The sequence below is a fragment of the Protopterus annectens genome, chromosome 9.part0 (genome assembly GCF_019279795.1).
Source record: "Protopterus annectens isolate FY-2018-M chromosome 9.part0, PAN1.0, whole genome shotgun sequence".
Taxonomy (NCBI): domain Eukaryota; kingdom Metazoa; phylum Chordata; order Ceratodontiformes; family Protopteridae; genus Protopterus; species Protopterus annectens.
Window position 1 is genome coordinate 247,338,521 of NC_056743.1, and position 16,685 is coordinate 247,355,205.

The window sequence follows — 16,685 nt, forward strand, 5'->3', positions numbered from 1 at the left end:
TGTTATAAAGCTTATAGATATTGTGACCAGGGAGGTTAGTTTTTCAGTGTTTGCCATGCATGTGTTTCTACTAGATACAGCTGCTTCAGTGTAGTTGTTTACATGCTGATACATGTGAGCAGTGCACATTTTCAAATAAGCACCAGTGTTTTCTGGGTTTGGGAGGATATAAAACGTGCGGGTCTATATTAGAACATTGAAATTTCCCAATTTTGAATGTTCTAATATCGACCCCTATTCAGCGAATGCTGACAACATTGAACATGCAGAACAGTGAATTTTTTCCTAGGGGAAAAAATTTGCTGTTCCGAAACACATACACATGACACAAACACACCAAACAAACAGCAATCCACACACATACATCTAAAATCTTACAGCTAACTCTACACTAAACTGTACAAACACCACTAACTATCCACTTACCTTAACCCAAACCCTAACTCTAAGGTCCGTCACTATTGCACACTCACCTCACCGTGCCCTAACCCTAACCCTAACTCACCTAACCCTCCCTAACCCTCACATCCACACAATCGCACACATACCTAACCCCTGCCCTAACCCTAACTCATCTAACCCGCGCTCAATCGCACACTTACCTAAACCCGACCCGTAACTTTGCACCACAGCACTGAAAATAGTGAAACGACAGAAACAGAGAACCAAATTCTTTCCCTAGGAAAAAATTTGGTTTTCTGTTGTTTCGCTATTTTCAGTATTTGCTGAATAGGAATCGATATTAGAACATTCGAAATTGTGAAATTTCGATGTTTCAATATAGACCCAAAACGTGCAAGGGTATCACTTAGAAGTATGAAGTTTGCCATGGAAAATCTGGAAACGTTCCAGAGACAGCAGAGATCTTGGGTTTTAGTTTTATTACAAAGCAGATAGAATTATGGTTGGATCTGATGAGTGAAGATGTTACACAAGGGATGGAGTTTAATTCCCACATATTTTTGAGGACAAGGTCAAGGATGTTGTTTCCCCTAGTGGGTACTCTGACTAGTTGGTCCAGAGTGTTTGTGTTAAAGTCCAGGAATCTTTGGCTTTGCACACTAGTGGTGGTATAGGTTTCCCAGTCTATAGCTTGGAAGTTGAAGTTGCCTAGGAAGATGACATTGGGTTTAATGCTGCGTGACTCCAGTTCCTATAAGTAAGTACTACAGCATTCCTAGGTCACACAGGGTGTTCTGTAGCTAGGTTGCACATTTATTTATTTAACATTCGTTTACAGAAAAGTCCGACTGGGACAGAGCACATTTTCAGCTGAGGCCTGGACAGAAACGCTCCAGATGCATGTCTTTGGAATGTTGCAGAAAAAGGTGAAGTCCCAAGACTGGAAAAACTCCCTTATTAGCCTCAACAAAAAGTTGAGAGCCCTCATCAAATCCACTAAAGCCAGCTATGAAGGTAGAATCATGGCAGACACTAAAAACAATCACAAAGCCTTCTATAGTTATATCAAGAACCTCCAGAGCAATACCTAGATTTGCTCTGAGTTACTACACAATGGTACCTCCTATACTGAGCCAAAAAATATTGCCAACATACTGGCCGACAGATTCAGTGGCAACTTTACCCCCCTCACCCCACTTAAGGACCAATCACATTACTAGAAGAATGCCAGGCACCCAGCATTACTGCAGCACAAGTTAAAGCTGCATTGTCCAAGACCAACTATACAGCTTCCATAGGACCCGATAATATCCCTGGTTATGTTCTACATGAACTACAAAGCGAACTTGCATCACATCTGTATGCCCTGTTCATTCACAGCCTCACCTCAGGCTTTGTCCCTACTGAATGGTGCACTGCTACAGTCATCCCTCTCCATAAAGGAGGAGAGACTACAAACCCTGGGAATTATCTCCCCATTAGCCTGGCGAGTCTGATATGTAAAGCTATGGAGCGCATCATCATGGACCTGATTAACAAAGATATAGGAAATCTTCAAATTCTTGACCCCATGCAGTTTGGCTTTGTGAAAGGGAGATCATGCCTGCTCAACCTGGTTGACTTCTTTGAGTCAGTCACCAGGGCTGTGGATGAAGGTAAGGCAGTGCATACAGCCTACCTCGACGTGGCCAAGGCCTTTGATACCATTCCTCGCTCAGGAATTATTGATAAACTCACCAAACTAGGCATCAACCTCTGGTTCACTAGGTGGGTTGCAAATTGGCTCACAGATAGAACACACAGTATGAAAGTAGCGAACTCCAAGTCAGGCTGCTGACCAGTCAAGAGTAGAGTCCCACAGGGATCGGCCCTGGGTCCTCTCCTATTTGGCATCTACTTCTCAGAAGTCCAGGCCAACGCAAAGGGACTCTGGCTGACCAAGTTCACAGACGACTGTGAGCTGGGATCCATTACTAACTCCCCAAGTGATGCAGACATCCTACAGAAAGGCCTCACTGAGACCAATGACTGGTGTCAAAACCATGGCCTTAAGCTTAATGCCAAAAAAAATGTGTCAGTATCCCCTTTGGTAAAAACTCAGTTCCCACTAATTACCACATCAATGGGAGCCCACTGAACACTGAAGGCATTATAAGTAATCTGGGGACGCAGGTTGACAGTAACCTCTCCTTCAACCACCACATTGCCACTGTGGTCAGAAAGTCCTTCTATGTGGCACATCTCATTACCAAGGGTTTTGCATCCAGGAGGAAAGAGGTCATCGTCTCTCTCTACACTTCCCTCATTAGACCAGTCAGTGAGTATAATGCCCCATTTGGCATGTATCTCACTAGACACCTGCAACAGCTGGAGAGGCCACAGAAGTACCTCACAAAGAGGATCCTAGGCATTAAACACATGTCCTACACAGACAGACTCAAAAGACTCCAGCTATTCTCTGCCTCATATCGCCTACTTAGAGGCGATCTCTGCTTGACATACAAAGCCATGTCTGACCCAGCTCTGTTAGAAATGCTACATCTAAAGAAATCCCAATCCCTCCGCAACACACGCTCCAGAGACCTCAGCCTCATTATCACAATCAACAGAACATTTTGGAGGCACAGGTTCCTCACCCAGAGACTGCTCATGATCTGGAAATGACTTCCCATATATGTCAAGCAGAGTACCTCGCTGTCCCTCTTCAAGAGAAATCTTGATGAGTGGATGGGTAACAGAAAGTTCACCCTGGGGATCACTCCAGTGGCTCTACTTGATAGAGACACTGGGAACTAACGTCAGGCGGCATGATGCCAGGGCACTTCTATGGGCTATGCTTGTAAAAGCTCCAGGGCCATTAGCCTAGTACACACCTATGAACCTAGGAACCTATGTGGGAGGAAACCGAAGCAACCAGAGGAAACCCACACGAATGCAGGGAGAACATGCAGACTCTGCACAGAAGGCACACCAGCTGAGAATCAAACAGGAGAACTTCTTGCTGTGAGGCAACAACACTGATCACTGCACCGCTATGCCACCCATAGGGACTTTGCTGATAGTGAGTTGGACATGAAGAAGCTCTACGGCATTAATGCTGTTTACCAGCCTTGATAAGAGTCTCTTCTGGATAAGGATTTCAAAGTCTTTATTGTTATTACCATGTGTTATATGTGGTTCCATGACAAAAGATTAGCAGATTACTGTACAATATTCAAGTATGTATACATTAAGGTGCACATTATGGGAATGACAATAAAAAACTGAGACCTACTGTTAAAGTGCCAAGCAGTTTTTCAGGGCAGCTTTGACTCATGCAGCATCATCCCACTATGGGGACTCTGCTTTCCACACCCCTGATATTTCTATATATTCACTTTCAAATTGCTGTACCTCAGAGAAAGAGCACACCAAGAAACTGTTATCTTAGAATTAGTAAATAAAGAAATATGAGTACACGTTAGTGTTCACACTGCTGAGTACTGTACATTAGTTTGCCAATCTTCTCTCTAGCTCTGTGTCTACTTCCTGTGTCATAAGTTTTACACATTATAATATATGTCACAAGATGTCACCTGTTGTGATACACCTACTCAAACACATATGAATGTTCCTTTTCATTTTGATAGTGCATTATTTCCTGACTCAATCTGGTGAATTTTTTACTTTTTCTTATCTGGGACTCCTCTGGAAATGAGCTATGTCCATAAGGAGCTTCCTGATTAAGAAATGCAAATATATAAATGTGTCAATTTCACTATACATATGTATGTATGTACTGCCACTGTTTCAAGCTGTAGCCTAAAGGAATTTCAGCAGGTAAGTCAACAGTAGCAGCAGCAGCAGAATTTTAAGTGCTGGATCACTGCTAATGCAAATATATTAATGCAAATGAAGATGAATTCAAGAGGCAGTATATCTATAAATCTTGTATCAAAGCTGAGCTCAGATTTAATGTTGCAACAACAGGGATTTCATTAAAGCACTGAGACTGGATGTGTTGTGGCAGAGGTAAAATCAAGCACATGGCAGGTCTTTAATGTTTTGGAGGTTCTGAAACTCATTATAACAATGCAGTGATACATGAGCCTCTGCAGCAGAGGATCTGCAACAGATGAATTTGTGTTGTGATCAGGCTTATTACTGAAAGTGTAGTGTGTCCATGCAGGAACCACAAATATGTAATTACTGCAGAAGCAGTGAAATCAGTTCTACTGTTACAATAATGGATAAGTTTCCAGAAAGGAAAGTTAATAAATATTTGGTCTATCACAACGGAAAGTGTGTCGGTGCAGCATTGGACCTATAAATTGTCAGACATAAGATCAGTCATATTACTGCAATGTCAGATCTAAGGAAGCATAATTTTTGCAGCAGATGTATAGCCATATTTGGTTAACACAAGCAGTTTCAGATATCAAGTTGTGATTTATCTGTGTTGATTGTTAATGCTAGGAGCATTAGTGATAAAATTTTTTATTGGAAAACTTGCTTTGTTCACATAAGACTGATAATTGTTTCTGAAACATGTTTAAAGAATGGTGATTGAAAACCAGTTCCGTCAGAAAATAAATGTTTTTCCTATAACAGACATTCTATCAAAAAGTAGGAGGTGGTGTTATGATGGGGATTAAATACTTTTATGAGACCTGTGATGGTTACATCTTTGATGATAACACAAATATTATAGATTATGCAACTGTGACATCTCTGGAACAGATTACAATTGTTTGAGTGCACAGATCATGAAAGCCAAGTACAGACAAGGAATTCATATATTTCTTGCATGAAACATAGAAGAGACAACAGCTGTGGTCTTAAATTTTACCGGAAACACACTGGAATAATATTGATTCTATCACATTAGTAAGAAAAATATTTACAACATTTATTTAGGAATAACAACTTTTGCAGATCGTAAACAAACCTACCAGACAGGGGAACATACTGGGTATGTCTGTGCTCCTAAGGAAATGATTGTTACTTCATGCTAACTTTTTACCATCTTTGATGTGCAATGATCATGGGGTTATAATGGTTAAACTTCTGTTAGGTAACTCTGACAAAATGAAATCTAAATCAATACACAGAAGATTAATAACAAGCTATATGGAAGAAAAAACTGTAACATTGTTTCATTTCTGCTTCTGCACCTCTAAAGTGAACTACCTTCTGGGTGACTGTTTTCCTATCCCTTCTACCTCCAGCCTATTATTTCCCAGTTAGTCTTTCTTCCATTTCCCCTCTTTACTTTCCTCATATTGACCACACCCTCCTTCCATCCTATCGACACCTATTCATCTTTTTTATATCCTCCTTGCTCTTCATTCCTTCCTTTCTTACTACATACACAGCTTTATATATTCCTTATTTTCTGCTAATTATGAAACTAATCTGTTCTCTGTGACATCTTTAATATTCTTCACTAAAATGATATGTATATTTTAAGTGCTTTTTCAAGTAATGTTAAATACATAATTAATAAAATAATAAATATAAAAAAGTATTTTATCTGTTATACTTAAATGTACATTTACTTCTATTATCATTATAATGACTTTTACACTAAAGCACTATGTGTATTAATGTATTACTAGTGCAACTTTTTCTCTGAGCTTTTTCAAAAATGAAACTTTGTGGAGCTTTTTTCCCTGGGCCTCCACTGAAAAAGAACTTGTACCCAGTCAGACTTTCCAAGTTAACAAAAAGAAATAAACAGTAATACAACAGTCACTGTGTAAAACTGACTGGAGTGATGTATTCAGTGGAAAGATGGCAGAAGGAATGCAACAAGTTTTGAAACAGAAATTGTTTGAATGCAAAATAAATAAATAAATAAATAAATAAAAAGTTTAGCATCAAGATCTAAACACACAGGAGGATACATTTCCATAAGAACAAGATACTTAAATAAGATAAGATTTAAAATATAATAAACAAACTGGGAAGACAAATAAAATGTGTGTGAGACAAGATCATAAAAAAAAATGAACCCCAGGATTCCATAAAGTCCATGTGGGCTATGTGTAGAGCCTACATGGAATGTATCTGTGTACACAATCACGGTTCTCCCTCGGCAGTTCGCCATACCTATTAATTATGGTGCTCGCCCAAGGAAGATCACAGCAACACGGATATTGAATCCGTGTAAGACTGATGGTACAGTCACATACCTTTTGACCTGTTAACCTTGACTGAAAGGTGTACAAGACATTTTATTTCATTAAATTGGATTTTTATTTTTTTATGTGCTTGTTTGAAAGGTGTGGCACGTTATTTAGCTATGCTTAGCTTTGCACACATATACATCAGACATCTGCTAGACATCTAAAAATAGAATATGGGTGCATTCATTGTTAATAATTTTTAATTTAATTTTTTTTTTATGTGCTTGTTTGCATGATGTGGCTCATTGCTTAGCTAGGCGTAGCATGGTGGACTTAAGCATCAGACATCCACTAGATAGCTAGAAATAGAAACCAGATGCATTCAATTGTAATATTTTTGTACATGTGCTTATTTGCATGATGTGGCGCATTGCTTAGCTAGGTGTAGTGCGGCATACTTAAGCATCACATACCCGCTAGACAGCTAAAAACAGAAACTGGAGGTATTCAAGTGTCGAAGGTCTGCAGTGCTTAGCAATGCGCAAACTCGCAGAGCGAAGCTGCACTACACTCACAGGCACCTTTGCAGTATATTTGAAGATATACAAGTTCCATTCACTATCCCTGTGGCTAGATAGGTTAAGTCATGATCTACAGTGTAGTAGGTCCCAGGTTCAAGTCCTGGGCTGAAATACTTTTTACAAATACTGCTGTGAAACTGTGTCAGATGACTGAAACATTGGTTAACTTTAAATTAAATAATTGCTACATTTATAAAAGCTACGAGGTGCTAAGCAGCACTTGAACATGGTCAATGGTCTTTTCCAGTTTGTAAGTTGCTAAGCTTCACTTAAACAAGGTTTGTACGAGTTTGCATGATGCTAAGCGATCTGCCGTATTTTTGAAAGTTACTGTGTGACATGCAAGGGTGGGAATGCAGACTATTTAAAGGCTAAATAGGTGGGAATTTCACATCATTCCTTGGAGCCTGACCTTGACTGGGGGAATGGCTGCTTGTGTTGGTGAGGGAGTGTGCTTTAGGGCACAAAAGTGGGGTGTGCAGGAGTCTAGGGTTTTCATTGACCTTCAGGTACAACATCACGAACCCTGGCTGTTGCAGGGTGAGTACCAAGGTTCAGAGTGTAAGCCTGAGGTCTGGGATACTTTTGCCAGGGACCTAACCAGTGCAACTGGCATCACCCGCACTAGTGAGCTGTGTCGTCACCACCATGATGACCTGTATCATAGGAAGAGGGGAACCTTGGACACCTGGATTCAACAGGCTAGGGATGGGCACACCCCACAGATACATAAGTATGTTTTCCAGTAATTTATAAACATACAAGCTGAATCTGTGCAAAACTGGTATGCATAATGTTTTAGTTCTCTTACCATAGCTGCAAAAGAGAGGGCTCGCAATGTACAGTCCCATGCAAGGCGTTTGGCTAGGATGAGGCAAGTGCATAGTATGTAAGAAAATCAATAAAGTAATAACTTAATGCATAACTTAATAACAGAATAAAGTAAATACAGATATTACAGTCTTAACAGTCATGTATGAAATACCTGGGACATCATAAATTTTATTAATGTGTCATTGCATATCTGAACTGGTAAAGCAAGTTAAAGCAAGTAAGCATGCAGTAATGCGTAGCATAGCTTGCAACCATCAGTTAATGTTGTGGTCTACCCAAATTAATAGTCAATGTTTATGGTCTACTCATTGTCTGAAATATGCTGTTGATTGCACTCAAAAAATGAACAGAGTGAACAGGTAAGTTAACAGAAGTGCTAGACAGCTATCCATGTGTGTAAATGCCAGAGCTGAAGCATCATTAATCAATAAAGTGTAAAAGAAGATGGTGCTTTGATAATTAATTTTTTCAAATAAAATGTTGAGTATTCCTGTAGTCACTGCTGTTGGGTTTTAATCTGACACCAACCAATTGATAAATGTTTCGACATATGTCATAAATAAATACTGTTCAATACCCAGATTAAGGGTCAATGTTATGTTCTGCTCATTTTGTCTGATATATGCTGTAGGTTGCAGTCAATAAATGAACGGGGTAAATGTGTAAGGTAACAGAACTCCTACACAGCTATGCATGTATATAAATCAAGATTTGACACAACATGAATCAATAAATGTTTTAAAGGAGATGGTGGTCTGATAATTTATTTTTTAAAATAAAATGTTCAGGATTCATGTAGTCACTGCTTGTGGGTTCTAATCCCACACCAGCCAACTGAGAAATATCCAGCTGTCTAGTGTACTCCGTGTACCTGAACATACCTCTCAACTGTCAAGATTTTTGCAGAATGTAATGAATATTGCCCCATATGGCTGGCCCTCTGATCTGCTGATATATGACATCACTTGAAATGCAATTTAATGGTAAATCTGTTATCAGAACACTTTGCTACTATAGTAAAAGCACACTATGTAAAATGTTCCCTGTCACTATGCCTTTGTACCACCATTATGTATGGCTTGGCCCATAATGCCCCATGCTAACAGGTTGAGAGTTATGTACACAAAACATCATATATACAATATAAGCAGTCAGTGTTCTCACAAGTGAAATCTAACATATCTAGAAGTATGTAGTTGTAGTCTGTGTAGTTATATTATCTGTGAAGTTACTAATGTTCTTCTTTTTTCCTCTCACCCCACTCCTTCTCTTCTTTTGTTTATTAATTATATTTGTTATTATCATTTGATATTATCATATTATTTATAATTACCTCTTATGTTGTCCTAATGTATAATTTAATATTGCTTTGCTGTTAAAAAACTTTCATTTACATTATTTATTTTTGTGTTCCTCATATTATTTTCAATATGATTCCATTACTCATTACTGTTTTCTCTTATGTTATTAATTAAATTTGTTTTGGTTATGTTTATTTTTTTCTTAAGTTTATATTTAATTTATTAGTGAGTGAAAAGGTAGGCCGGTACCCAGTAATCCACCTACCTTGGCTCCCTCGGCAGAGGCACCTGGGCCCAGCATGTTTGGGCCGCAGCCTAGTGGTGCCCCCTCTGCTGTCCCTGCACTACCTGCTCCATCAGGTAGTTCTGCCTCACAGGCTGGGAGTGGTCCCCCCTCTGGCAGTGGAGGTGGAGGGGGTGCTTTCATCACCCAAGACCAACTGTCAGGCATGGTGCATAGGCTTGTGCGCCAAACTGTTGGTGCCCACCTGCGCCGAATGGAGAGCATGCTGTCCATCCCTGGTGGAGCAGGCACTGATGTCAACCACGGCCTCCACAGGAGCAGTGAAGATGCAGTGCTGACAGTCCCATGGGTGATGACTTGAGTCACACTGCTACCATGTCTGATGTCCATGGGACTGGGATTCCACAACACCCTCCCCAACCAAGGTGTTCACACCCTTCTTGTGTCACACATTAACCCTGATGGCTGTCTTTTCTGCCTGCAAAAGCTTCCTCACCTTCCCAACATACCTTCCCCACAACATACATATGTCCCTTCCCCAACATTCCACTATCTCCTTAAAAAAGAAAACTGGGCACCTGTCCAAAAATCATCTCATACATAGGTCTCCATTTCACACATGTTCACTGGACAAACTTAATTTGGTCCAACTGGCTTGACAATGCACTTATGTTGTCACCCCTCTCTCTGGGACTGACAGTCCAAACTCAGCTAAAAAACTGTCAAAGTGCAAAGTTGTGAAGAAATGGAAAGCTAAGGTTCTTTCCTACACCAGTCCTGCTCGTACCTACCTGCCTTTCACTATGTTTTTCCCCCTGCTTGCACCCCATTTCACCACTGTCCTATCTCCCCAATTTTTCTTTTCCTTAAAGAATTTTTGTGCAATGACGCGCTTTGTGCAGCATTGTTAAGCTATGCTAAATGGTAGTTTATTGACATATGTATTTGAAAGCGTAATAATAACATTCAAAAAGTACACCTGTACCCTATTTCAGAGCCAGTATCACTGCACCTTAAGAAAAGTGCATCAAACTGCCAATCAACATAGCCTGCTAATTAGCACAGGTGTTTTAAACAAAACATAGTAATTGTCATTTTTTCGACATTAAGCGTGTTCACATGATGCTGAGCATTGTGCCGCTTTGTGCAAATCTGCTAAAAGTTTAATGGAAAAATAGGAGTTTAACTGGGTCTCTGATAGAGAAATACATCACTATAAAGCCATACACATAATAATAGATGTAAGTGAAGTATGTAACAGCAGGTAAATGTGCAATTATATCTACAACATTTAAAAATGCAGCTGCTTTAGCAGTGACTCAGTAGCTCAATCTGTTAAATGTTTTGAAAAATATTAATTTTTGGTCCACATAGTCCTGGGTTCAAATGCAACTGTGTCTAGCATTTAACATACATGTATGTGTACCTCACCAGTGTAAATTCTGATATGCATGACTGTCTCATCACCTATTTATCCACCCAAAGTAGTACAGATTGCATGTCTAGTTCTAAATAATGAAAGTCAAAGGCCTACAGATAGGACCACATTTAAACTATTTCTATTACAACACTAGAAAGTGCATAGAATGTCAAGTCATGCATTAGTATGAATTCCCGGAGGATGTGGAAGTATGTAATTCAAATGAGGCCCAGTAATATCAGACTGCAGCACACAATGATTTGCAAGTGATATTAAAGACAACCACAGCTGCACACGTAACATACATATATGGAAGTCTTGCTAGAAGCAAGGGTTTCCAGCACACACGTTCCAGATGACTACCATTACATAACACATGACTTGGCAGTTATCCAACTGATTGACATATTGGTTAATATACCCCCTATCTTGTTCTAGGACACACCAAGCATGTTGCCTTTCAATCTGTTAATGATACCTTTGCTTAACATACTTATCTTAAACACATACCTTAATTTCCAGTGGGATGGGTTCCCTCAATCAGGCCCTTGCTGTACACCAAGGCTGCTACATGTCCTAGAGTTACTCATAAGTGTTGTTGTCCTGCACATTCTGCAGCCTCTTTGGATATTTCTGCTGCCTGCAGCATAAGATTCAGCCTGTAACTCACACATCTGTATGTAAAAAGTAGCTGCTACAAACATTCTCTCTGTGCTGACATATTATCTTTACCCAGTAATTTCCACCCCAACATATGAGAAAGAGAATAGAATCTACATTGAGGCCTTATATCTTGAGTAGTTGCATGGGATTGGCTAATTATACTGCAAATCAGCTGTGTATGTTGCATATAGCATTCCTGAACCACAGATTGGTTCAGAGGCACTCATCTGAGCCATTGTGTATGAGAGTTAGTTTGTATGGTTAACTCATTGACACAGTACTACTATAGCTGTATCTTTCAACAGAGAAGTATTGTACTCCATCAGGTAAGTAACAATTTTGTTTCCAACATGATGCATATGTTTAAATATACTTAGGAGGAATGGGGATTACATCAGTAAGCCTTTCTTAGAAATGTACTGATGAGATGCCATTGATCTCCAGCTATGTTACACCTATTGAGGATGTACAGTACAGCAAGGGTATAATGCTGTGTGTTAACTAGGTACACAGGTCTCCCGGATACTTCCTTTGTTAGCAGTTGTAATACTACACTGCTATTTGGTTGGCACTGTTGTTTATACATATGCTATGTTAGGGGGGGTTCCTGCTATGCGGCACACTACAATCGACTCCTGTGTTGGGTGTGTGATCATACGTGAGTATCTGTCATGGCACAAACAGGAATAGGTCACTATTGCTGCTATCCTACTTGCGTCCACAACCTTTATGTTTGGCACACTGTTGAATATGAGATGTGTAATCAATTGGGGAATACTGACAGCCTTCCTTTATTGCTGTATCTCTACATACTGTAGTCCTATGTACGTGATCCTGACACGTGTTCTCATTTATTTGTATTTCAGGGGATATCATGCATGCAAGATGCTCTGCAACTTTCCCTGAGGCAGAAAATGACCTTACTGAGGCCTTGCGACAATACTAGCAAGTCCTGCTGTCCAGAGGGAGGGCAAAACTGGTGCATAACATTAATGCCATTGGTCAGCAGAATCACACATATGAGCAGGTGCGACACTGTACCATGGGTATGATTAAGTCAACATGCAGATGTGCAGCAGATGTAGCCTGGGATCATCAGGTCACTGGTGGTGGGCCTGCGGCAGAACAACCTCTGTCAGCAACAGAAGAATTCCTGGCAAACCTTGTAACACAAGGCAGCTCCCAGGCATCTATCACCCAATATGTCATAGATGTGGGTACCACTGTCTCCACTCAAGAGACGCATCCAGGTATGCTTAGTTGGATCAGCGTTGGAATACTGTAGCATTCAGAGTGGCAGGGTGTACACAGTTTTATGTGGGTGTCAGGTGTTTTATGGGGGGGGAGGTTAGCTGCAGTTTTAAGCTCATTCACAGATTGTAACTCATATATGTGTTAACATAGCAGCTACTGTAAATGTGAGATATTTGGACGTATTACCCCTGTTATACTGTAACATGCACTGTTGTTTGCATTACCTCTCCCTCAAACTTTTTCAGGACTGTCAGGAATAGGAAGAGGCCGTGCTCCTGCTGCTGGTAAGCAGAAAACTGCTTTTTCAGAGATGTAGACTTAGTTCAATGTATTTGCTAAAGTGTCATCCCAGGCCTGCTGACTTGATTGATGTACTGTCTGCATGACTGCCAAGTGTACAGATATTTTCTGACTGTATACAGTTTAGACTCATACCTATGCCTTGTAGGTGTGACTACAGTGATTAATTTGAAAGTATTGTCAGGACATCACAGATTGCCATAACTGTCAAGTGTGCAAAGCTTTGCAGCATGTCAACAGTGTACATCATTTATGTTTTACTCATGAGATTCTTGTTTAAAGAAATTTTATTTCCAAATAATTACAGATTTGGGTTAGAAAATAATTTCCTCATGTCTTACTATATGAGGTTGTGGGTTATACAAATGTGTAATGGTGACAGCAGTGTATACAGCTTACCATATATTGCAACATAGTAGTTCAGAGCATAGCAGTGCAGGTATTAATGTCATGCTTTTCCCTTTTTATCAGAGGTGACCAGAGAGGTTGGTCTTTGTCCCCTTCACAACCTGATGTCAGTATCTCTTCAGACTTTGAAGATGATGGTGGCCAAAATGAGGCACAGCTGGGGGTTGCAAGGTCTGAATCTGACACAGAGTTGACATTCCTCGTCCGCCCTCATTATCACTGTACACAGCCAGTATGCCTATGAATACCCAGTCCCCTGTAGCCACAGATATTAAACAGTTGGAGAGTGGGGACATTGAACAGGGAAGTGTGGCTACTGTGGCTCCAGTGACTGTCAACACTAGCTATAGCCAAACAGTTGGTGAGGTTCTACACAGGCAGATTGATAGGGGTGCTCGCAGGAGGCCTGCTGTCCCTCCACCACCTGTTGCAGGTGTCTCATCACGTGTCACTTGGCCTATGTTTAGGGCTGTCATGGAGGCACAGGCATGTTCAGAAGGGAACTCCCAATGAATGCTCAGGGTTATGGATGCAGCACAGTCTGATATCTGTGACTGCCTCCCCCGTGTGGCTGATACCCTGGAATGGTTGACTGATGAGTGAAAAGATGTTGCTCTGAGACAGATCACATACTATCTGCCTTGGAAAGCATGTTGTCTGTGACGGAATGTCTGGTTGGAGTTGAGTGTCAGCCACATGGATGTAGGTCATCAACTAAATCTGCTGAGAGTCAACATGGCCATGCACAGTCATGCTCCTGTAGTAGCAGTACATCCAGTGCTCCAGAGGGGAGTGTGCTGTTCACACCCAGATGTGGCAGGCCATGGGCTTGTGGTCCTGGGTGTTCCCAGCAGACAGCAGTCTTCCTCAGGTAGTAGCATGGCATCTGACCTTGGGAGTGGAGGTGCCAGTTCACATGTTTGTGGGTAGAAACAATGAACTGCCAGCTCTACCATGCATGGCTCACAGCTGTCCAACATACAGACACATAGGGGAAGCACTGGGCTTGGCATGTTCATGCAGACAGTCACACACCACTGTCACATTCAGGTCAACTAAAGACACACATGCCACATTTCCATGGTCCATCTTACCTGCTTCCCTTCCTGACTCTCACACACGCTTACCAACCTATTGGGTCAGCCTAGGCCTCCTGCACCCCCACACAACACCCTGTGCAAGTGATGATACCTGTGCCACATCCCTATCATCTTTCTCATGAATGCTGGGAAATAAAGCTATGTGTCTGATGCGCAGGGTGACTATGTACATTAATATGAATTTGTTGAATCCATTTTTGCTTTTGATATGCTATTTTTACTGGTCATTTACAGATATTGTACATTGCCATTTATAATGAGTATACCATAATAATATGCATGTTACAACGGATGTTGTAATGGCTGTGTAGTCACACAATGACAGTTGTCTTATGGAAATGTTAACATTTCACTTTCAGGATTGTGTAAGACACATCTATGAATAAACATCTGCAATCAATCCATCAACATCAGAGCACAGGACCAAATGTCAGTACAGAAGAAAAATGTCATCAGAAAGGTAAAACAATATAGGTTCATAGGTTCATATATGTTTAATGGACTAATGAACACAAGGGATTCTTTAAGCCTAGCCATACATCCATAAACTCTGTCAAAGTCTGATACCCTTGATAAGTGTAAGCAGGGTTTTGGGAGCTGAAACATCTACAAGCTGGGGCATGGGAGATGAACCATCTACAGTTTCCTTGTGTCCATTAGAGACACTGGGCCTAAACCATGTATGATTGTCATGTTCCCCATCCAATTGTGTAGCCTGCACTTGATTTGCTTTAGGGCAGAACTCTGCTTCACATGGATGGAGAGGCTGTTTCATATAGGTTGTAGTCTCTGGGATACATACATGTCTCTCCAGCATGTCCTATTTATACCACATGCAAGGTGCAGGTCTGTAGAACAGGTAATTCTGGTGCTAGTTGTTTCATGGATATACAGGAGGTCCACAGTGGGGTCTGACACCACCCTGTATGGCAGGCATACACCTCCCCTCCAAATCATGTAGGACACAGAATACATGGCTAGGGCCTTGACGTGGTCTGCACAGGGCATATTATGTATACAATGTAGTGGTTTAGTAAGGAACCTCTGTGGATGTTACAGTTGTCAGACAGGGCTGGACACTTACATACCAAAGGTGGCATTGCACTCAATGATAAGTCTGATGAATGCCAAATACAGTGGAACAATGGATTCCTTGGATTTACACACCATACCTTTGTTTACAGGTTGCACAACATAGAATGATTTCCCCAATACCACAGACAGATGACAATCAAAGGCTAGATCACTACCTATGGGTCCATAAGTTCCTGACTACTGGGTCAACTGTTGGAGGTGTGCTGTCAATACGATAGTTACCGGGGTTGGATGACTTCCCAAAGGATAGTATTGTGCATTTGTTGGCATTTAGTGTTAGTCCATGGCTTTGACAACAAATGTACATCTGTGTCATCCCCTCCTGGATAACATTTGTATCAGTGTGGGATGCAATGACAGCTCCTAATTTGCAACTGTCAGCAAATTTAGTCAGCCAGAGACCGCTGACAGTGGCCGCGACTGCGGAGAAGTAAACACCTAAAAGGAGCAGTCTGAGGAATGCTCTGTAAGAGAGTCCATGGGTGATTGGCCTCACTGTAGAGGTGGACTCCCCATTGCTATCTTTCTGGATCCTGTCGGTCAGCCACTTGGCTATCCATGGGCTGACATACTAGTTTGTACCTAACCTCTTGAGTTTGTCAGCAATGCCTGATGGGGTTATAGTTTCAAATGCCTTGTCAGGCCATGGTGGCTGAAGTGAATCATTTTTCCCTCATCCATTGCTTTGATTACCTTCTCGAAGCGGTCCAGCAAGTAGGGTAGGCATGGTCTGCCCTTGACAAAACCAAAGGATTTGTTCCGATGAGTCCTCATATCAGGAACAAAGTAGAGATTTCACCAATAGATTCAGAAGTAGGGGTTACAAAATGGGCCATGTTTTTGATGCCAGTAATAAGGTTGGTAAAATGAGCAGGGATGAGTTATTGTCCTACAAGGAACAGGATAACATGGTTTCACAACCAATCAGGTTCACCACCACTTATGGTAGGAATTCTGACAACCTCATACAGAGTAT

The 16,685-nt window shown here is 41.0% G+C and overlaps 1 protein-coding gene across 1 annotated transcript in view; it reads right to left on the reverse strand.

The window, feature by feature from the left end:
• LOC122811165 (oxysterols receptor LXR-alpha-like) overlaps nucleotides 1-16,685 on the reverse strand; it is a 516,654-nt gene that overhangs the window by 191,053 nt on the left and 308,916 nt on the right. The window lies entirely within an intron of this gene.